Below are 20,000 nucleotides of genomic sequence, written 5' to 3' on the forward strand. Positions count from 1 at the left end.
CACCCGCCACCTCGCCTGGCTAGTTTTTTAGTAGAGACGGGGTTTCACCGTGTTAGCCAGGATGGTCTCGAACTCCTGACCTCGTGATCCGCTGGTCTCGGCCTCCCAAAGTGCTGGGATTACAGGCTTGAGCCACCGCGCCCGGCCAACAAAACACTTTTATAATATAAAAAAACAGGTGGAAATAGCAAATATCCAACAATAAAGGATTGGTTAAATAAATTGTATATCCACAGAAGGGAATATGTGGTATAGAGACCAGTCTTATTAATTTGCAAATATATTCACAATGCCTTATGAGGCTTTTTTTTTTTGAGACGGACTCTCACTCTGTCACCCAGGCTGGAGTGCAGTGGCGTCATCTTGGTTCACTACAACCTCCAACTCCCAGGCTCAAGCGATTCTCCTGCTTCACGCCTCTCAAGTAGCTGGGACTACAGGTGCCTGCCACCACGCCTGGCTAATTTTTGTTTTTTTTGTTTTTAGTAGAGGTGGGGTTTCACCATGTTGGCCAGTCTGGTCTCCAACTCCTGACCTCAAGTGATCCGCCCATCTCGGCCTCCCAAAGTGCTGAGATTACAGGCGTGAGCCACCATGCCCAGCCTTCTTAGATGTGTTTTTAAAGAGGCAGTTATAAAACCCAATAGATGACATAATCCCATGTTTTGAAAAGACTTATTTAGGAAAGAATGTACACCAAACTCTTATAAAGTGTCTCTAGACACTGGAACTATTGGTGATTTCAACTTTTTTCTTTTCTGGTTTTATTTTATTTCCTCTATATTGAATACTCCAATGGTGTAATTTTTAAACAGTAAAATAAAATTATCTTAATAAAGACTCCACTGGGCTGGGTGCAACAAGAGTGAAACTCTGTCTCAAAATTAAAAAATAAAATAAAATAAAATAAAGACTCCACTGACAAGCTTTCACCAGGATCAGGCTCACATTTGCTAAAAATGGGTGCCACTCCTTCCTCAAAATGCTGACTCCTCAGAGAATACTGAAGAAAACTGCGTCAGAGTCTCAGCTACAACTTGTGATCCTGTCATGAGGTACCAACTTCTGATATGGAGATAATATTTTTAAAGATCTATTTCACATTTCTAAATGAGAATGGCCTGGAGTAAATATGCTTTAAGGTCTTTCCAACTCATAGGTGGCATAACAATAACAAGCAACACTACTGAAGCAGATAAATAAAACAGCAGGGGCTACTGGACACACAGAAAAGCCTTGCCTCTCTTCACTGCTTTCCAAGCCCCTTTTATTTAGACTCAGAACACTGGAAAGCTGACACTCCGGTTAGGCCGGAAATGGGCATAAAGATCCTGCAACAGGAGCTGGGAGTAACCCCTATCAGGCCAGAGTGGACTAAGCCTGTCGTGTAGCCTGGAAGATAAGCTTTCCCAAAGTACAAAGGGTCCTTTTGTTTCTTGTGCCCAAAGGCAGGTGCCAGCACCAACTCTGCTCTTCCCCAGTCTCTGCCTTCCCTTCTAAGCCAGTTACTTTGAGCCCAGAAAAGTGCATTCCCATCACTCGCCAACTCTCAGACATCTCTAATGTGATGGGTCTGAAAAAGTCACACAAAACAAACACGGTGTCGGGTGTCAGCTGAGAAATCAAAGTAGGAAAACTTGTACAAAGCCCTTCTTTAAACAGTATTTCACTGTCATTTTCCTCCCTCTATTCAGTGTTCAGCTTTGATGTATTTATTTGGTAAAGCCCTTAGAAAACTGTTTATTATCAATGTCATAACCATATTGAAAAGCATCAGAATAGCTTAATAAAGAACAAGCAAATTCATCCTTGACTTTGCTGCAGTGCTAAAACAAAAGGCCTGGACCCTTTGATGTGATAATCAACAATTTCAGCCTCCCTTTTCCAAAGTACAAACTGGTATTAAATAGTTCAGGTCTCCTACATTCCATCAAATCAAACGAGAGGGTTTGATTTGATGGCTGACCAGGGCTAAGGAGAAAGGTGGTCCCTCCTGGCTCTCACTGCTCTCTTAATGGATGTTTACAGGTACATTTCTAGGAGCCTGTGAGTAGAAGTGGGTGCTAATCCACAAGAAAGAAAAATTTTTCACATAAATTCGGCCTCACTGGAAACTTAAATTTTACCTTAAAGTCAGACTTAAAAACATGAGCTCTTCTGAGAAGACTTGCTTCATAGGAAGCAACAGAGCAACAGAATAAACCAACAGCCTACTACCAAGAGACACTGTGGAACAAGAAGATGAGTAACTATGGAAAAACAAAAACCAAATACTTGTCTCTCTTCCTAAACACTCTTCCCAACCCAATCAACTATTCCTACGAATAGAAAACCTATGGGAAGGTAATAAAAATTGGGGTGGGACTAATTTTTTAATTTATGCAAAAGATAAATTAACATGTATAACTTGGAAAATAAAATATAAAAGAATTAGTTAATGAGCCTGTGTAACTTGAACAATAAAAGACAACAGATAACAGAATGTGAAGGGGCAAATACCCAAATTGGTTGTCTCTGGGACTTGGGACTTGGTGGGGAGGGTTTCAGGGAAAATAGGTAAAATGGGGAACTCTAACTATTTAAATAACATATATTTGTACTGTTTGAGAAGTTTTTTTTTAAAGAACAAGCTTTTAACACTTTTATAACAAACAAAGTAAGTCAATAGCAACTAGGAGGGAATGGTCAGTTGATACAAGATAGGCGAAGGTATAGGGATAAAGAAACCATAGACTAAAGGCCTGGTGACTTTGAGACAACTACAAGGGCCCTAGAGTGTTAGCAAAGGTATGCAGATGGCAGAAGGTAAACAGTGTGGCCCACACTATACAGGAAAATATATGTTGGCTCAGCTGCGTCAACAGTGCCATGGTTGAGATTCCAATGTATGTAGAACCAGGGACACGGTGTATAGTTGAACAATCATTTTTCCCTATCCCAATGGCTCAAGAGGCTGCCTTCGCACCTGTCCTACTAATAATTAAATTCAATGCATTGCTGAACCATGAGTCTCATTACCAGGATCTTGGGCATAAGCGGCACAAATGTATAACCGAAAGTGCTTACAATCTTTGTTCTGGACCCTACATATCAGTGATCCTGAATTTGTTTTCAATCATAGATAACTCTGAGAAGCTGATAAAAGCTATGGATCATCCCCAGGAAATTGTGAATACACATTTGAAGCACCATGGATGTCAGGTTAAGATCCCCTGCTAGAGTCAGACAGGAGGTGAAAAGCGAAGTAACACCTTAGTCTACTAAAAGGAAGTAAATGGCACACATATGATGGATACAGCTGTTCCCAGAGCAAGGTTATCCTGGGCTGGCCGGAGGTAGAATAATGTAGGCAGCTTCCTTTGCTCAGAAGCAGAGGGAGTTTTCGGTCACAGATGGTGCTGTTTGACCACAACATTCTCAGTAGTGTAGGCTGCTCTGCTAACTGTGTATTGTCCACTGGTGGTAGGGCGAACTAAGAAAACCCTCCAAAAGAGACAAAGAAGTGATCAGACAGAAAAGCAGAGCTTTGAAAGTCACATTAAAGCAACCCATGTTGAAAACAATGGTAAATTTGTGTGTATTTGTGTGTGTGTGTGTGTAAGGTGTGGAAGAAATATTTTAAAAACTGACAAGATAAGTCTCTTGAGTTGGCCAAAAGACTTTCCCTAGTTGTGAGCTGGGATGAAAGGGGTTGGAAGAAGAGACCAGATATATATCTATTGTTTTAAAGTACTGAGTGGTCCCATCTTACCTGCAATAGTTGTGCTCACCCAGGCCCCCCTCCCCGTTGGGGTATTTCAGAGTATTGTATGGATGCTGGAAAGTCTCGTTCCAAAACAGACATGGCTTCCCGCCTTGTAGTGCTGTCCAGTTCTGTGTTCCCCTATAATCCGCACCATTGGCTGTGAAACACTCTAGAAGAAAGAAAAGACAGAGCAAACTAATTTTCTGGCAACATTCATAGTTTCCTCCCTCTTTGGTTGATGTTTTGTTTTGTTTGGACCAAGTTGGAAATGGATAGTGTCTTGCTAGATCCTGGACACAGTGCAGTTAACACTTCTGGGGCTGAACAAATCTGAAACAAGGTACCCTCAAAAAGCTAGGCTAATCTTGGCACTAGCTTGTCTACAGACACTAGAACATTTTCCCCTAAAGTATACAGATCCCAACTAGGATATAAACAGGGAGCTGAAGTGTACTGAAGCCCATGAAGTGAACCAGGAAACCCCCAAATCTGGGAACAGTTGGTAACAGCCATCCATGTGGAATTCTGGGTACTCGGAGGGGGTCACTGCTTTAGCCAGTGTCTCTGTGTGGTAACTAGAACCAGGTCACCAGCTGTAACTGAGCTCTCCCCTACAGTCTGAAAGGCTGCACTGACACTTGGATTTAATAAGACCATCGGATACAGCAATGCTTTGGAATCCCAATCACACAAATCTGGGAATGACTCACATTCCCTGGTAATGAAGAACAGTCCTCCCCATGCTGTTTGAGATAGAGATGCAACAAAACAGACAATCAACATGAGGGAGGAAGGGCCGGGCTGGCATTTTCTCTCACCTCTTTCTGAAATTCTTTTGATGAGGCACATTGAAAATGGTCTCAGGTCCAATTTAATAAAATGACAAATCCTCACAGGTGCAACAATGTGTTTCTAAAATCTGCTTCTCAGACTTTGGGGGATGGGGACTGAGGCTGATAGGATTTTCACCCACATATTGCATGCATTAAACTCGAAGAGGTTCATGAGACAGGCACAGTACAAAGAACAACTTTTTAAAATTAGCTTAGTTGAAACTGACAGATAGAAGCACTTCAAACACTTCTTTAAGATATATCACTAGAAAACTGACAATCTGGGGGAGTTACACTAGCATTCTTAGCTGCATTTCTTTCCTTCTCCTGGCAAGCACTGACCTATAACTTCCAGTATTAAAGACTCTTAATACCATCTCCTGTTGTCATCCATGTGCCTACTCCAGTCTAAGCGTCTGAACAACATGAACGCATTCCGGAAGATATTTCTTTTAATACTTCAATCTATCCACAGAACATCTCTCTTCCAGCACCCCCTTCCTCCAACCATCCAGGCCCTGTGTTTTGTCTGGAATGGCACCATTTTATGGATAGCCAAAATAATCTGAACATCCACCTGTGCAGGAAACCCTAGCAATTTATTTTTTATTATTTTTTTTTTTGTGAGATGGAGTCTCGCTCTGTTGCCCAGGCTGGAGTGCAGTGATGCAATCTCAGCTCACTGCAACCTCTGCCTTCCAGGTTCAAGCAATTCTCTTGCCTTGGCCTCCCTAGTAACAGGGATTACAGGCGCCCTCCACCATGCCCAGCTAATTTTGTGTTTTTAGTAGAAACAGGGTTTCACCATGTTGGCCAGGCTGGTCTCAAACTCCCAACCTCAAGTGATCCGCCCACCTGGGCCTCCCAAAGTGTTGCAATTATAGGTGTGAGCCACCACGCCCCACCAACCCTAGCAATTTATCATGTCTGGTGCAACGTTCATGTGTTACGATAAGTGCAATTCTTCATGTACCATGAGGACCAAACCCCTCCACCAAGAGTCTGCATAAATAAGTTCAAAGGAGGCATAGATTGAAGGAGGCAGCTCAGTGTAGCATAAAATGCACTAAACCAAGAGACTAGGCCTTGGCTTCTTGTCCTGGACCTGCTGCTGACCAGCTGTGTGACCTTGGATGAATAAACATCATCCAAATCACTTCTAATATTTACACAGTGTTTTACCATGTGCCAAACTCTGTCTAAGTGCTTTACAAATGTCAGCTTGCCACCAACCCAGAGAGGTACCTTAGTACCCCATTTTGCAGCTAAGGGAACTGGGCACTCGACCATACCCTATACTGCCTCTAATGGAACCTCTTTGGCATCATTCTTGCTTCCCCGATTCTCTCCCTCACTCCACTTCCGATTCATCAGCAAGTCCTGTTGACCTCCCTAAAACATATACCCTGAAACTGTCTTCTCCTCTCCATCTTTCTTGTCACCAGTATAGTCCCTTTTATCATCAGAGAACAGTTTGGGTCTCACAGCTTCCACTTTTGTTCTCTTACAATCCATTCTCCATAGTTCTTAAGAGAATGATGGCACTCAAAACAAAACTCAGACTCTTCCTTGGTGTGTGCAAGGCCTCTGTGATGCAGCCTCAGCCCCTTCCTCCCACTGAAGCAGAGCTCTTCCCTTACTCACTCACTGTGCTCCAGCCACCCTGGTCTGCTTTTAATTCTGTGAACACACTATGCTATTTCCTAATTCTGTGAACACACTAAGAACAAAGTGTTCTTCCCCTAATACTTCCCATCACAGACTAAATACTACCTTCTCAGAAAGCCCTTCTTATCATCTTTACTCCTATTTTTCTGCTCTTTGTTTGCTTCACAACACTTACTATCACAAGGAATATATGTGATCTGAGAGACAGAGAAAGAGAGAGAGAGACAATGTGTGTGGTATGTACCACACCAGACACACCAGAGCTCTATCCCAAACCCAGAGCTAGAGCAGGACCTGAAACCTGTATTTATGAAAGGCAGCCCAGGTGGTTCTGTTAAGTAATTAGGTTTGAGAACCACTAGACTAGATGATTCTAAGAACATCAGCCAACCTTTACCAATGGCTAGAATTTTAATTGCTGTGTGTTAATACACGTTTTTCTCCTATCAGAACTTGCGTATCAAAACATCATACTGTACTTCTTAAATAAATAGGATAAAAATAAATTTTTTAAAAAAGTGTGAAGGGTGATCCAGGGCCAGAAATGCAGCTCAACAGATCAATGGAAGGTCTTAGCTATACATAGCAACCTGCAGGACAGGTGGGGTTCCTGAGACTCAGATGACTTGGTTTGTAATACAAAAGAATATGGCAGAATGTGTAATAAAAAGAATCCATGGCCAGGCACAGTGGCTCAAGCCTGTAATCCCAGCACTTTGGGAGGCTGAGGCAGGTGGATCACCTGAGGTCAGGAGTTTGAGACCAGCCTGGCCAACATGGAGAAACACCGTCTCTACTAAAAATACAAAATTAGCTGGGGGTGGTGGTGCATGCCGGTAATCCCAACTACTTGGGAGGGTGAGGCAGGAGAATCGCTTGAACCCTGGAGGTGGAGGTTGTGGTGAGCTGAGATCGCACCATTGCACTCCAGCCGGGGCAACAAGAGTGAAACTCAGTCTCAATAAATAAATAAATAAAATCCACACACACGGCAGTGCTCATGGAAACGAGATGGATCTGAGAGTGGAAACGGGAAAGTGTAGGCTTCTTTGCTTGGGTCTGTTCCTCTCAGACCCCATCTTATTCTCAGTTACACTGGTGAAACTGAGGCAGTGTATCAGATTCTGTGATTATTTTTTGACCAGACTTGCCCAGTACATATAAAGGATGGAGAAAAGCAAGGAAAACAAACTTGAATGCTCTGCATTTAAAGTCATCTAGTGCATCTTGATTTCATCAGAGTACTAGGGTGTATATTAGGTAAATAGGACCCTACCTCCCTTATTTTTTTTTTTCTTTAAAACAGTGATTTTATTTCCTTTGACTATATACCTAGAACTGAGATTGCTGGAATATGGTCATTCTATTTTGAATCATTTGAGGAACTTCCATACTGTCTTCTATCGTGATTATGTTAAATTTGTTTAACTTTTATTTTGGGTTCAGGGGTACATGTGAAGGTTTGTTGCATAGGTAAATTCATGTCACAGGGGTTTGTTGTACAGATTATTTCATCACCCAGGTACCAAACAGTTCTCTTTCCTGCTGCTTTCCCTCCACCCTCAAGTAGACCCCAGTGTCTGTTGTTTCCTTCTTTGTGTTCATAAGTTCTATCATGTAGCTCCCAGCCTCCCTTATTTTCTACTGCTATGAAACTGATGTACGCTTTGGCTAAATAAGCAAGGAGTGGCTTAAACCAATATGAAACACACACACACACACACACACACACACTGAGCCAACTGTTTATTTATGTATTCAGTGAAAAGATAATGAGTGAAAGCAAGAGATCTAATGTCTAGGAAATTATTCATTAATTAATTCAGCAAATATTTATTCAATACTATGTGCCTGGCACTGTTCACAGCCCTGGGGCTACAGAGATGAACAAATATCCTGTATTCATGGGGCTTACATGTTTATAATAAACTGATGAAAATGAATGTCATACAGTGACAACTGCTATTAGGAGGAATGAAGCAGAGGAAAGGGAGTAAGATGGAATGGTGAGGGTTCTCTCTTAGGGTAGGTCAAGGAAAGCCTAGTGAGCAGAGTTGTGGATGAAGGGAGGAAGCAAACCCAGTGAATGAGGCGGGAGGTGTGTAACCGGCAGAGGGTCCAGCAAATGCAAAGCCTCTGCAAATAGCAATATGCTTGGCAGGTTTGGGGAGCTACAAAGCTGCTCCTCTAATCCGACTGGAGCAGGAGAATGAGCAGGGAAGGGTAGGCAAAGCCAGGATGTGTAAGGTCTTGAGGGTTAGATAAATGAGATTTTGGCTTTTGTTCTAAGTGTAAGGGGAAGCCACTGGAGGGTTTAGAGCAGGGGAATGACATAATGTGACTTATCTTTATTTTTATTTATTTATTTTTGTGACTTATCTTTTAATAGAATTGTCTAGCTGTTGGATGGAGGAAAACCCGTTGACAGGCAGGAACTAGGCAGGGAGAAAAGTAGGTAGTTACCGTAGAAGGATGGGCGAGAAAGAAGGATGGCCTGGACTAGGCTGGCAGCTGTTGGGTGGTGAGAAGTGGACCAATTCCAGATATATTTTGAAGGTAGTGGCAAAAGTATTTGCTGGGGGTTTGGATACGGGTCTGAGAGACAGAGGGGTCACACAGCACACCAAAAGGGCCTGAGCAACCAGGTGAGTAGTGATACCATTTACTGTAATAGGGAGAGCTCAGAGTATTTTGAGTATAATGTCAGAGTATTTTGGGGGTATAATCAAGAATTTGGTTTTGGGTAGGTTAAGTTTGACATCTTCAGAAAACTGAATGGAGATGTAGAGTAAGCAAATGGCTACATGAGTCTGGAGTTCAGCAAAAAGGCTGAGGCTAAAGCTAGAAAAATATGGTCCCCAACACTTACGTGTAGAGAGAATAGGATTCTGTGTGTATCAGCCCCAGCATCTGGGGCTGAGCCCTGGGGCCCTCCAACATATCACACTTTGCAATGATGACCGAGAAAGTACAGCCTGTGGGGTAGGAGAAAAGCTAGGAAAACGTTTTCAGTAATTTTTGTTTTCTTTATCACACAACTTCTAGCAACAATGTGGTATAGTATGGAAAGTGTATGTTAGGGGCTCTAGAACCAGACCTCAGCTTTTCAGTTTACAAGTTACAAGCACTTGCCTAACCTCTTTGAGCTTCAGTTTCTTGACTTGCAAATTGAGGGATTTGATTATCTACAGCTCAGGGCAGTTGGAAGAATTGGAAGGTGTGCAAGTAAAGTACTCGGTATATAATAGGTATCCAAAAATTATTATTGTATAATCATAAAGGTATAAAAATAATCAAGCTTTATATAAGCTTAGAAATATTATAAGCATCATGATAATTTAGGTTATTCTGAGGCTAGGCACGGTGGCTCACACCTGTAATCCCAGCACTTTGGGAGGCTGAGGCGTGCAGATCACTTGATATCAGGAGTTCGAGACCAGCCTGGGCAACATGGCGAAACCCCATCTCTACCAAAAATATAAAAAATTAGCCAAGCATGGTGGTGTGGGCTTGTGGTCACAGCTACTCAGGAGGCTGAGGTAGGAGGATCGTTTGAGCCTGGGAGGCAGAGGTTGCAGTGAGCCAAGATCACGTCACAGCACTATACCCTGGGCGACAGAGTGAGAACCCCATCTCAAAATGTGTGTGTGTGTGTGTGTGTGGCACATTATTCTGGTCCATAAAATAATTAGCTATAAAAGGCAAGATAACATGAGTATGTGGGCACATCATCCTACTACAATTCTGTTTAAAGTTAGGCTACCATCAAAATGGAACATATATATAGTTTGAATCCTGTGTTGAATCCTAGTGTTCAATGGATAAGCAGTAAGGGAAAAAGATACAGAGAAGCAAATAGGTTTTACTTTTCTTTTTTTTTTTTTTTTTTTTGAGACGGAGTCTCGCTCTATCACCCAGGCTGGAGTGCAGTGACCGAATCTCAGCTCACTGCAAGCTCCGCCTCCTGGGTTTACGCCATTCTCCTGCCTCAGCCTCCTGAGTAGCTGGGACTACAGGCACCTGCCACCTCGCCCGGCTAGTTTTTTGTATTTTTTAGTAGAGTCTGGGTTTCACTGTGTTAGCCAGGATGGTCTTGATCTCCTGACCTCGTGATCCACCTGTCTCAGCCTCCCAAAGTGCTGGGATTACAGGCTTGAGCCACTGCGCCTGGCCAGGTTTTTCTTAACCAAAATTTCAGCTGTAAATATGATGAAACACATCTTCATTTATTTATGCTACTAAAATCACATAATTCAATATTTATCATAATCATAAGTGGGAAGACCACAAGTGTTATAACAGTCCAGGAAAAACTCTCCAGATTGTATAAATACCGCGTGTAGTTGTAAAGTTATGTTTAAACTATAAACAAGTATTCTTAAATATTACAACGTGGCGGGCACAGTGGCTCACACCTGTAATCCCAGGCCACTTTTGGAGGGCACCCGGAGGTGTGCAGATCACCTGAGTCGGAGTTCGAGACCGCCTGATCAATATGGAGAAAACCCCATCTCTACTTAAAATACAAAAATTAGCCAGGCAGTGGCTCATCCCTGTAATCCCAACTACTTGGGAGGCTGAGGCAGGAGAAATCACTTAAACCGGGAGCGGAAGGTTGCAGTGAGCCAGATCCGCACCCATTGCACTCCAGCCTGGGCAACAAGGACGAAACTCCATTTAAAAAAGAAAACAATTGGCCGGGCGCAGGTGGCTTCAGCTGTAATACAGCACTGTTGATGGGCGAACGGGCGGATCACGAGCCGTCAGGAGATCGAGCTGACCATCACTGGTATAGGTGGAAACCCCCACTTCCTTATACTAAAACTACAAAAAACTTAGCGGCACCGGCGGGCGCCTGTAGGTCCTACTACTCGGGAGCTGAGGCGGAAATGGCTAAACCAGGAGGCGGAGCTTGCAGTGCGCTGAGTCCCGCCCCAAACTGCCCTTCCAGCGCGGCCAGGAGACCACAAACAAACAAACAAACTTGACATGTATAAGATAGTGGTAGGAAAACAGTAGTTAATCCAGTAGTTAATCTAAAAGACATCCTAATCTTTGGTAAGATTTAATAAAGCTGAAGAATATGCTCTCTGTAAAGCTCTATAAGTAGGTAATTCTTAATTTGTCCAAAAACACACTATTGAGAAATACAACATTTTTATCATATTGAATCTAGAATATTCCTGGTTTTCTGGTAGAATTGCTAGCTAGATCTCTATATATGATGCTTGTGAGAGTCATTTTTTTTTTTAATCCACCAAAGTTAAGTCTCTGATCTCTGTGGGACCACTTAGCACTTCTACTGATCTTATGTTGGCAGAATCTGTCTGGTTTCAACCTGGCTTGAAATCAACATGAATCAATTCACATTAAAACAGTGAATAAAGCTTGCATCTTAAAGCAAGACGGTAGAGAACATATTCCAATGAGAATATCCTTTGCTCTTTAAAAAATGTCTATGAAGCTTGGTAGGTGGATAGATTATAGAAATCTAAGGTTTAGGTGTAAATGCTTTTTTTTTTTTTTTTTTTAAATATTTAGAGGGTATGGCTCATGCCTGTAATCCCAGAACTTTGGGAGGCAAAGGCAAGAGGATCACTTGAGCCCAGGAGTTCAAGACCAGCCTGGGCAACATAGGGAGACCCCACCTCTACAAAATTAAAATTCAAATTCAAAATGTGCTGGGTGTGGTGGTATGTGCTTATAATCCTAGTTATTTGGGAGGCTGAGGTGGAGCCCAGGAAGTCAAAGCTGCAGTGAGCCATGGTCATGCCACTGCACTCTAGCCTGGGCAACGGAGTGAGACCCTATCTCAAAAAAGATATATAGAGAGAGAGGGCAACATGACAGTGTTGTCAAATATTCACATAGCACACCTATTGCCCTGTTGGGTTTCAAATACAGACTGGTGCCCAGTGGGAACTTGCACCACTTCAAAGCTCCTGGGCAGACTACCCTTTGCCCTCTGATGCTCAAAAGCACTATGGGAAAGCTGCTTTCAGTTATGTGAAACCCTGTAGTAAAGGGGCCTGTGGCCCTGGGAAGGCAGGGGTTCCCAGCCTTTTCCAACCCAGCACCACTGAGGCTATGATAGGACACACTCCCGTCTTCAAAACTGGCTCTCCAAGAGCAGTGAGTGCTACAATTACACAGAGGAATGTCATCAGATCTAGAATAGAGAGAGGACAGTTTAGGGAAAAAACAACAAACCTGTACATACATAGTACATATGGAGAATCAGTGCAATAAAGGGGAAATGATATTAGAGAAGCAGCTAACACTGTGGTTTGAACAAACCACCCAGACATCATTCGGCCTCAGTTTCTTCCCTGGTTTCCTCATCTGTGAAATTAGGAGGGTTGAGCCACATTATCTCAACGTCCCTTCACTGTAAATGTCTACAATTTCAAGTTCAAGATCTAACAAAATAAAACTCAGGTTCAAAAGTCTGGGGTGCTATGACTGGAAAGGACTCATGGCTAAAAATCTCTTCCAGACTTAAAATTCTCTAATTCTATATTTCTCTAATGGAAGTAAGAATCCTATGGTTAAAAAAAAAAAAACCTCAACTCCCATGTGGGCCTTCCCTCTCAGAGGCACTTAGGCGCTTTTTTTTCTTTTTTTTAAAGTCAGGGTGTTGCCCTGTCACACAGGCTGGAGTGCAGTGGAGCAATCATGGCTCACTGCAGCCTCTACCTCCCGGGCTCAAGTGATCCTCCCATCTCAGCCTCCCACATAGCTGCGACTATAGGCATATGTCACTACACCTGGCTAATTTTTTAATTTTTTTGTAGATATGGGGTCTACATTGACTAGGCCAATCTCAAACTCCTGGCCTCAAGCTCTCCACCTGCCTCTGCCTCCCAAAGTGCTAGGAATACAGGCAAGAGCTATTGTGCCCGGTCTACTTAGGCATTCTTCTTGCTTAAAACAAACTACATCTTCAGCAAGTAAATTGCAAGAAAATAAAAAAAGGGGAAATCTAAGGGTTAATAGAGATTTAGGACTCACATTATCTAAATACACCCTGTTTAGATCTTGACTGAAGTGTAAAAAATACTAATAAGACAACCAGGAAAATTTGAGCATTGACTGGATATTTGATGGCATTAAGGAATTATCCTTTTTTCCAGGTGTAATAATAGTACTATTACTATATTTTTGAAGGGAATCCTTAGCATTTAGAGATACATACTAAAATGTTTACAGATGAGGTAACCTATCTGAAATTGGTTACAAAATAATGTAGCAAGGGGAATGAAGAGGGTATAGATGAAATAACATTAGCCATGGTTAGTAATTGTGGGAGTCAGGAGACAGATACATGGGACTTCCTTGCACTCTCTTCTCTATTTGCGTCCTGAACAAATAAAAAATAAAAAATTTTTCAAAGGACATCTTGAAAATAGTTACCAACATGTTATTTTGAAATTAATCTACCTTAGCCTTTTTTCAAGAACTATAAATAAATTCAGCCATAAAGTTAGCCATCTAAAATCGATATTCATATATCATGTTCTTGGATTATGTATTAACAGTGCCAAATGACCATAGAACGAGCTGCCCTTTTGCCCAAAGTGGAATTACTACAACAAAATCACTGCAATGTTTTACGTATTAGTTGCTTTTCATTAAAATACCTTTTAGATCTTTTCCGTTTAAGGAGACGGTGCCCTTAAAAACAGTACGGAAGGAAAGGCCATGCCTCTCAAAGATACTTTAACTAAAGAATGTATACTTTTGGAAGGGAACGTGAGATCTTCTATTTGAATCTCCAACTTATTTATCTCTACTAAGAGATGCAATATTTAATTACTTAAAAGACCATTCCAAGAAAAATTGAACTTACAGAGTAAGCATAAGACCGGATGTTTGGCTGGGCGCGGTGGCTCAAGCCTGTAATCCCAGCACTTTGGGAGGCCGAGACGGGCGGATCACGAGGTCAGGAGATCAAGACCATCCTGCCTAACCCAGTGAAACCCCATCTCTATAAAAAATACAAAAAACTAGCCGGGCGAGGTGGCGAGCGCCTATAGTCCCAGCTACTCGGGAGGCTGAGGCAGGAGAATGGCGTAAACCCAAAAGGCGGAGCTTGCAGTGAGCTGAGATCCGGCCACTGCACTCCAGTTTGGGCAACAGAGCGAGACTCCATCTCAAAAAAAAAAAAAAAAAAGACCGGATGTTTGAATTCAGAAGAACCATGAAAACGCTTCAGAGAGGGGGCCTTATTTGTTAAATAAAAATTCAAAAAACAATTATCAAGGCAGAGAAGGTCCAGAATGCAGTGGCTTGGGTACCACTCTTTTCCCATCTGGCTCTCATCTTGAATATGCTCCACTCCTACCCAGGCAGGGTCCCCTGGAAAACATGCCATGCTTGTCACTGTGAGCATGTGTGTTTCTGCCAGGAATAGTCATCATGAATATGCATTAGTGTTGAGGAATTTTTATTTATCATTTACCATATTACAAACCCATATAATAGGGGCATTTGAGTCAGAGCCACTCCATCTTGAACAGCAGATGGGTAAAATGAGGCTGGAACCTGCTGGGCTACATCCCCAATTTAGGCATTCTTAGTCACAGGATGAGATAGGTCAGCACAAGACACAGGTCACGAAGACTCCACTGATAAAACAGAATGTGGTAAAGAAGCCAGTCAAAACCCCCCAAAACCAAGATGGCGACAAAAGTGACCTCTGGTCATCCTACTGCTCATTACACACTAATTATAATATACTAGTAAGCCAAAAGATACTCCTACAAGCACCATGACAGTTTACAAATACCACAGCAACATCCAGAAGTTACCCTATATGATCTAAAAAAAAAAGGAACCCTCATTTCCGGCAACTCCTCACCCCTTTCCCGGAAATCTCCCCTTGTTTAGCATATGGTTAAGAAATAACCATAAAAATAGCCAACCAGCTACCCTCGGGGCTGTTCTGCCTATGGAGTAGCCATTCTTTTGTTTATTTACTTCTCTAATAAACTAGCTTTCACTTTACTCTGTGGACTTGCCCTGAATTTTTTCTTTTTTTTTTTGAAATGAGTCTCACTCTGTGGCCCAAGCTGGAGTGTAGTGGCGCAATCTCAGCTCACTGCAACCTCCACCTCCCGGGTTCAAGCGATTCTCCTGCCTCAGCCTCCCTAGTAGCTGGGATTACAGGCGACCATCACCATGCTTGGCTAATTTTTGAATTTTTAGTAGGGACAGGGTTGCACCATGTTCACCAGGCTGGTCTCAAACTCCTGACCTCAGGTGATCCACCCGCCTCCGCCTCCCAAAGTGCTGGGATTACAGGCGTGAGCCACTGTGCTGGACCCCTGAATTCTTTCTTATGCAAGATCCAAAAACCCCCTTTTGGGGTCTAGATCAGGACCCCTTTCTGGTATCACAACCATCAAATTGAAGCCCAAAAGATAATTTTTGAGAAAAAAATGTCCATTAACCTAGCAACATTCAGGTCTATAATATGTAGAGATTAAACCTCAGTTAAAGAATGGATTCATTCAAACAGTCAAAGGTCACTGACTCAGCAGAACTCTAAGAAAAATATTTCATTTGTTAACCAAAGCACCTTGATGGATTTTACTTCCAATACCAATAGAATATATTCTATTATACTTTGGTGATGTAAAGCATCTATCTCTCAATGTAATATGTGAGTACAAATAAATCTACCTTAGATATTTATTCATAAATATCTTCCTGAATCTTGAAATAAAATTTCATACTAGAAAGTTTTCATAGCCTTGGCAACATAGTGAAATGCTATCTCTACAAAAAATATTTTTTAAAAATTAGCCAGGCCTGGTGGCGGGTGCCTCCCAGCTACTCGGGAGGCTGGGGCAAGGGTCTCTCTTGAGCCTTGGGAGGTCGAGTCTTCAGTGAGCTGTAATCACGCCTGGGTGATAGAGCGAGACCTTGTCTCAAAAAAAGAAGTTTTCATATAAGGATACAGGAAACGTGAGATGTTTTAAAGCTGAAAGTCCAGCTTGCTGATGGACAATACCTCAGCTCATTATAAGCCAGCTCTAAAGAAAACAAAAAGACAAAAGACGGAGAACTATTTGAAGGCTCAGGGTCTAGAATAGGTAGCACTAACTTCTATAGAAACCAGGGGTTTTGAAACAAGTCACACAGTACCTGCTGCCACAGCTCTTAAAGGACTTGATTACCTTGAACTGTAATTGCTCAGGAAGCACATAGCCCTGTTTCCAATAGCCTGTGAGCATCTTACTCACCTTTGTATTCTCAGCAACTACAGACTACATAGAAGGTGCCTGGCAAAATGTCTGCTGAAAAAGGGAAGCTGGTAAATGAGGCGCTAGGGGAAAGCTCCACTACAGACACATTCAGGGTGCATTAGTTTCCTCACCAATGTATTCCTCTAGCCCAGCCTCAAGACTTACCTAGCAATACCTATGAGAAGTTCTAGGAAAGTTTATGTAAATCAAGTATAAGTTTATGTAAATCAAGAAAATCAAATATTTGCTATTTAAACCAGGAACTCTGCTATTTAAAGGAAATGGATGGTGGCTGGGTGCAGTGGCTCACCCTTGTAATCCCAGTATTTTGGGAGGCCAAGGCGGGAGGATCACTTGAGGCCAGGAGTTCGAGACTAGTCTGGCCAACATAATGAAACTCCGTCTCTGCTGAAAATACAAAAATTAGCTAGGTATGTTGGTGCACACCTGCAGTCCCAGCTACTTGGGAAGCTGAGGCATGAGAATTGCTTGAACCCAGTAGACAGAGGCTACAGTGAGCCAAGATTGTGCCACTGCACTCCAGCCTGGGTGACAGAGCGAGACTCCATCTAAAAAATAAAACAAAATAAAATAAAATAAAATAATAAATATGAATTTTATATTCTTAGTTCGCTTTAAGCAGGAGTAACCCAGCTCAAATCTATGCCTTGCCTCACTCGCTTGAGTAAACTTTTTCCATATTGTCTGAAGTTCTCAATTAGATGAAAAGGAGATAAACTGATATAATCCAGCTTCTAGACAAGTTTTGTTAGTAATGCCTGTGACCTATTTTTAATGTCAGATGGCAAGAAAGTTCCCCAATAATGGAGCCCTGGAGGACAGCCAATACTCCATGGAAGCCAGACTCTGGGCGTTTCGGCTTCCCTCGGCTGATATGGTATAGACAAATAATATAAGAGCTCCTGACTGGGAAGCTGATACCAGGTAGACCATGTATCTCTAGAGTACATTTCAAAGTAAAACCCGAAGCGACAAAGTTGTAGCCTTCTGTCAATTGGCACAGGGATAGGTCCTAATCAGAGATGCTGGGCACACAGTAGGAATTTGATAAGTACTTGTTAATTGGTCCCAACATAAAAATATGACTCAAGAGATGGGTTTCATAAGTTCTGGCCAGGGAGACAGTTTAGGGCAGAAGAAAAGGCTCAGTTTAAAACTGATTTATAAATAGATGGAACTATCATCTCTGGTCACTTGGAGCAATAAGAATAAGAGCAGATAGTGGCCAACAGATTAATTCTGATTGTCAAAGCTTTAAAGTTTCATGGAGTATTCCATGAAGCTCAATTAGGGTTGCCAGATTTGACAAATAAAAACAGAATTCTCAGTGAAATTTGAATTTCAGATAAACACCAAAGAATTTTTTAAGACAAGTATTCCTAAACATTGCATGAAACAGACTTATCATTAAAAATTCTTTGGTGTTTATCTGAAATTCAAATTTAATTGGGCGTCCTATAATGTATCTGACAACTGTACTCTAGAGAGAATAAAAAGACACAGTGAATCATAGACCCCCTTACCACATTAAGGTTTCTGAAACACTGTCCACGGAAATGCTTAAAGAGGTTAGATGTGGATAATGAAGAATTTGCTTAAGAGTGAAAAAAGGCCGGGCGCAGTGGCTCACCCCTGTAATCCTAGCACTTTGGGAGTCTGAGGCGGGCGGATCACGAGGTCAGGAAATCGAGACCATCCTGGCTAACACGGTGAAACCCCATCTCTACTAAAAATACAAAAAATTAGCCAGGCGCGGTGGCGGGCGCCTGTAGTCCCAGCTACTCGGGAGGCTGAGGCAGGAGAATGGCGTAAACCCGGGAGGCGGAGCTTGCAGTGAGCCAAGATCGCGCCACTGCACTCCAGCCTGGGCGACAGAGCAAGACCCCAACTCAAAAAAAAAAAAAAAGAGTGAAAAAAGATGCTCATCAGAATCAACTGTTCCTAAGCAGGCAACTAAAAATAAAAAGAAGGACAAAAGGATAATACAATCGGGACGGGGTTTCTCAACCTCAGGGCTACTGACATTTTGGGCTGTGTAGGTCTTTGGCGTGGGGGCTCTCCTGTGCATTCTAGGATGTTTAGCAGCAGCATCCCTGGCCTCTACCTCCTAGATGCCAGTAGTACCTCTTTAGTTGTGAGAGCCAAAAATGAATGCAACTATTGCAAAATGTCCCCTGGGGGCAAAATCTCCTCCAGTTGAAATCACTGAGTTAGAAGAAATGGTCAAATAAACAGAAAGTGTCACATTCATTAACCAGTGGTCATATAACTAAAGATTGTTCTCAAGGGAGACTTTCTCAGCTCAGTCCCTGGTCCCTCCAAGCCCCTAACAAAGAAGGCCTAGTCATTTCAGCTAAGACAATCAGAAACCCTTCATCTGCCAGAAGCGCTAAGGAAGAATCTTTGGTGAGTCAGGCCAGTGAAGCTCTGCATGGCCATGCACACATCACAGCAAGCAGGGCATCGCACCCAGCCTTTGAAGACACTCCTTTTAAGTTAATCTCCCCTCCAACTAAACTTTTTCCAAATCTCTTCCTGCCATTTGGAAGTTGAGTGATTCTCAGCTGAAAAGGCCTGTATAGACGAGGTGCAGATGGCAGCAGTTACAGCCCTCACCAGATGCTACAGTCTCTAATTTGATTGAAAGGATATAATTAGACAACAGAAACACTTTAATGAAAGAGCAAAACATGGAGGGAGGGAAGGATTGAAGGCCCTTAACTGATGCCAAAACACCCACCAGTAATAGAGGCTTTGAGTCTGGGGAAAGGGAAGGGGAAAGCCCCTTAAAAGGACAGTCCCCATCCTGTTTATTTCCCCATAGACATAGGAATAGGGATTTTATTATTGTAGATTTCCACTGTATTTTATGTGGGAACAATCTGATTAGAACCAGAAGGGTCTTCGGAAGAACATCAAAGAAAAACAAATATGGCTTCTGTGGTCATTATTAAAAATATTTTTACCAGCCCAATAATTTTCTTTGAAGATGAATTTTTGTAGATTGAACAGCAGCAAGTAATTTACATACTGTGATGGGATTGGTTAGCAGTCCCTACTAGTCTAGAAGAAAACTACTTGGTTGCCATGTTTTCATCTAACTTTAGGACACTAAGGCACATGCATGGCCATCTAATATGTCTGTTTGGAAGGTATGAAGAAACCATGCAGAGTCAATCATACATGCTGATAACTACAAGCACTCTGAATCATCCTTAAAAGTTGCCTACACTGTTTTTACTATTTCCTAGCTTTAAAATTTTGAGTGTGAGTATACTGTTCTGGTTCTAACCAAGAATCTAACCAAACTGAAAGAAATCCAGCCCTCAAAGTCTGCAGTTGCTAATGTGGTGTGACACTTGGGTTTGGAAGCGGCTGCAGCCTCCTCAGCCCACTAGAAGCAGGGCCCCACCCTTGTGGCAAATTGAACAATAAAAGTTTAATGCTTTGGCTACTTGCCAGGGATTAAATCCGTGGCAAGGG

The 20,000-nt window shown here is 42.3% G+C and overlaps 1 protein-coding gene across 1 annotated transcript in view; it reads right to left on the minus strand.

Moving 5' to 3' along the window:
• Nucleotides 1-20,000, minus strand: part of KREMEN1 (kringle containing transmembrane protein 1) — a 74,837-nt gene that overhangs the window by 47,975 nt on the left and 6,862 nt on the right. Inside the window, exon 2 of the mRNA XM_017855561.1 lies at nt 3,752-3,914. The gene's annotated coding sequence lies outside the window, so the exon portion shown is untranslated. The remainder of the gene's footprint in view (nt 1-3,751; nt 3,915-20,000) is intronic.

The sequence above is a fragment of the Rhinopithecus bieti genome, unplaced genomic scaffold, assembly GCF_001698545.2.
Source record: "Rhinopithecus bieti isolate Rb0 unplaced genomic scaffold, ASM169854v2 scaffold_36959, whole genome shotgun sequence".
Classification (NCBI taxonomy): domain Eukaryota; kingdom Metazoa; phylum Chordata; class Mammalia; order Primates; family Cercopithecidae; genus Rhinopithecus; species Rhinopithecus bieti.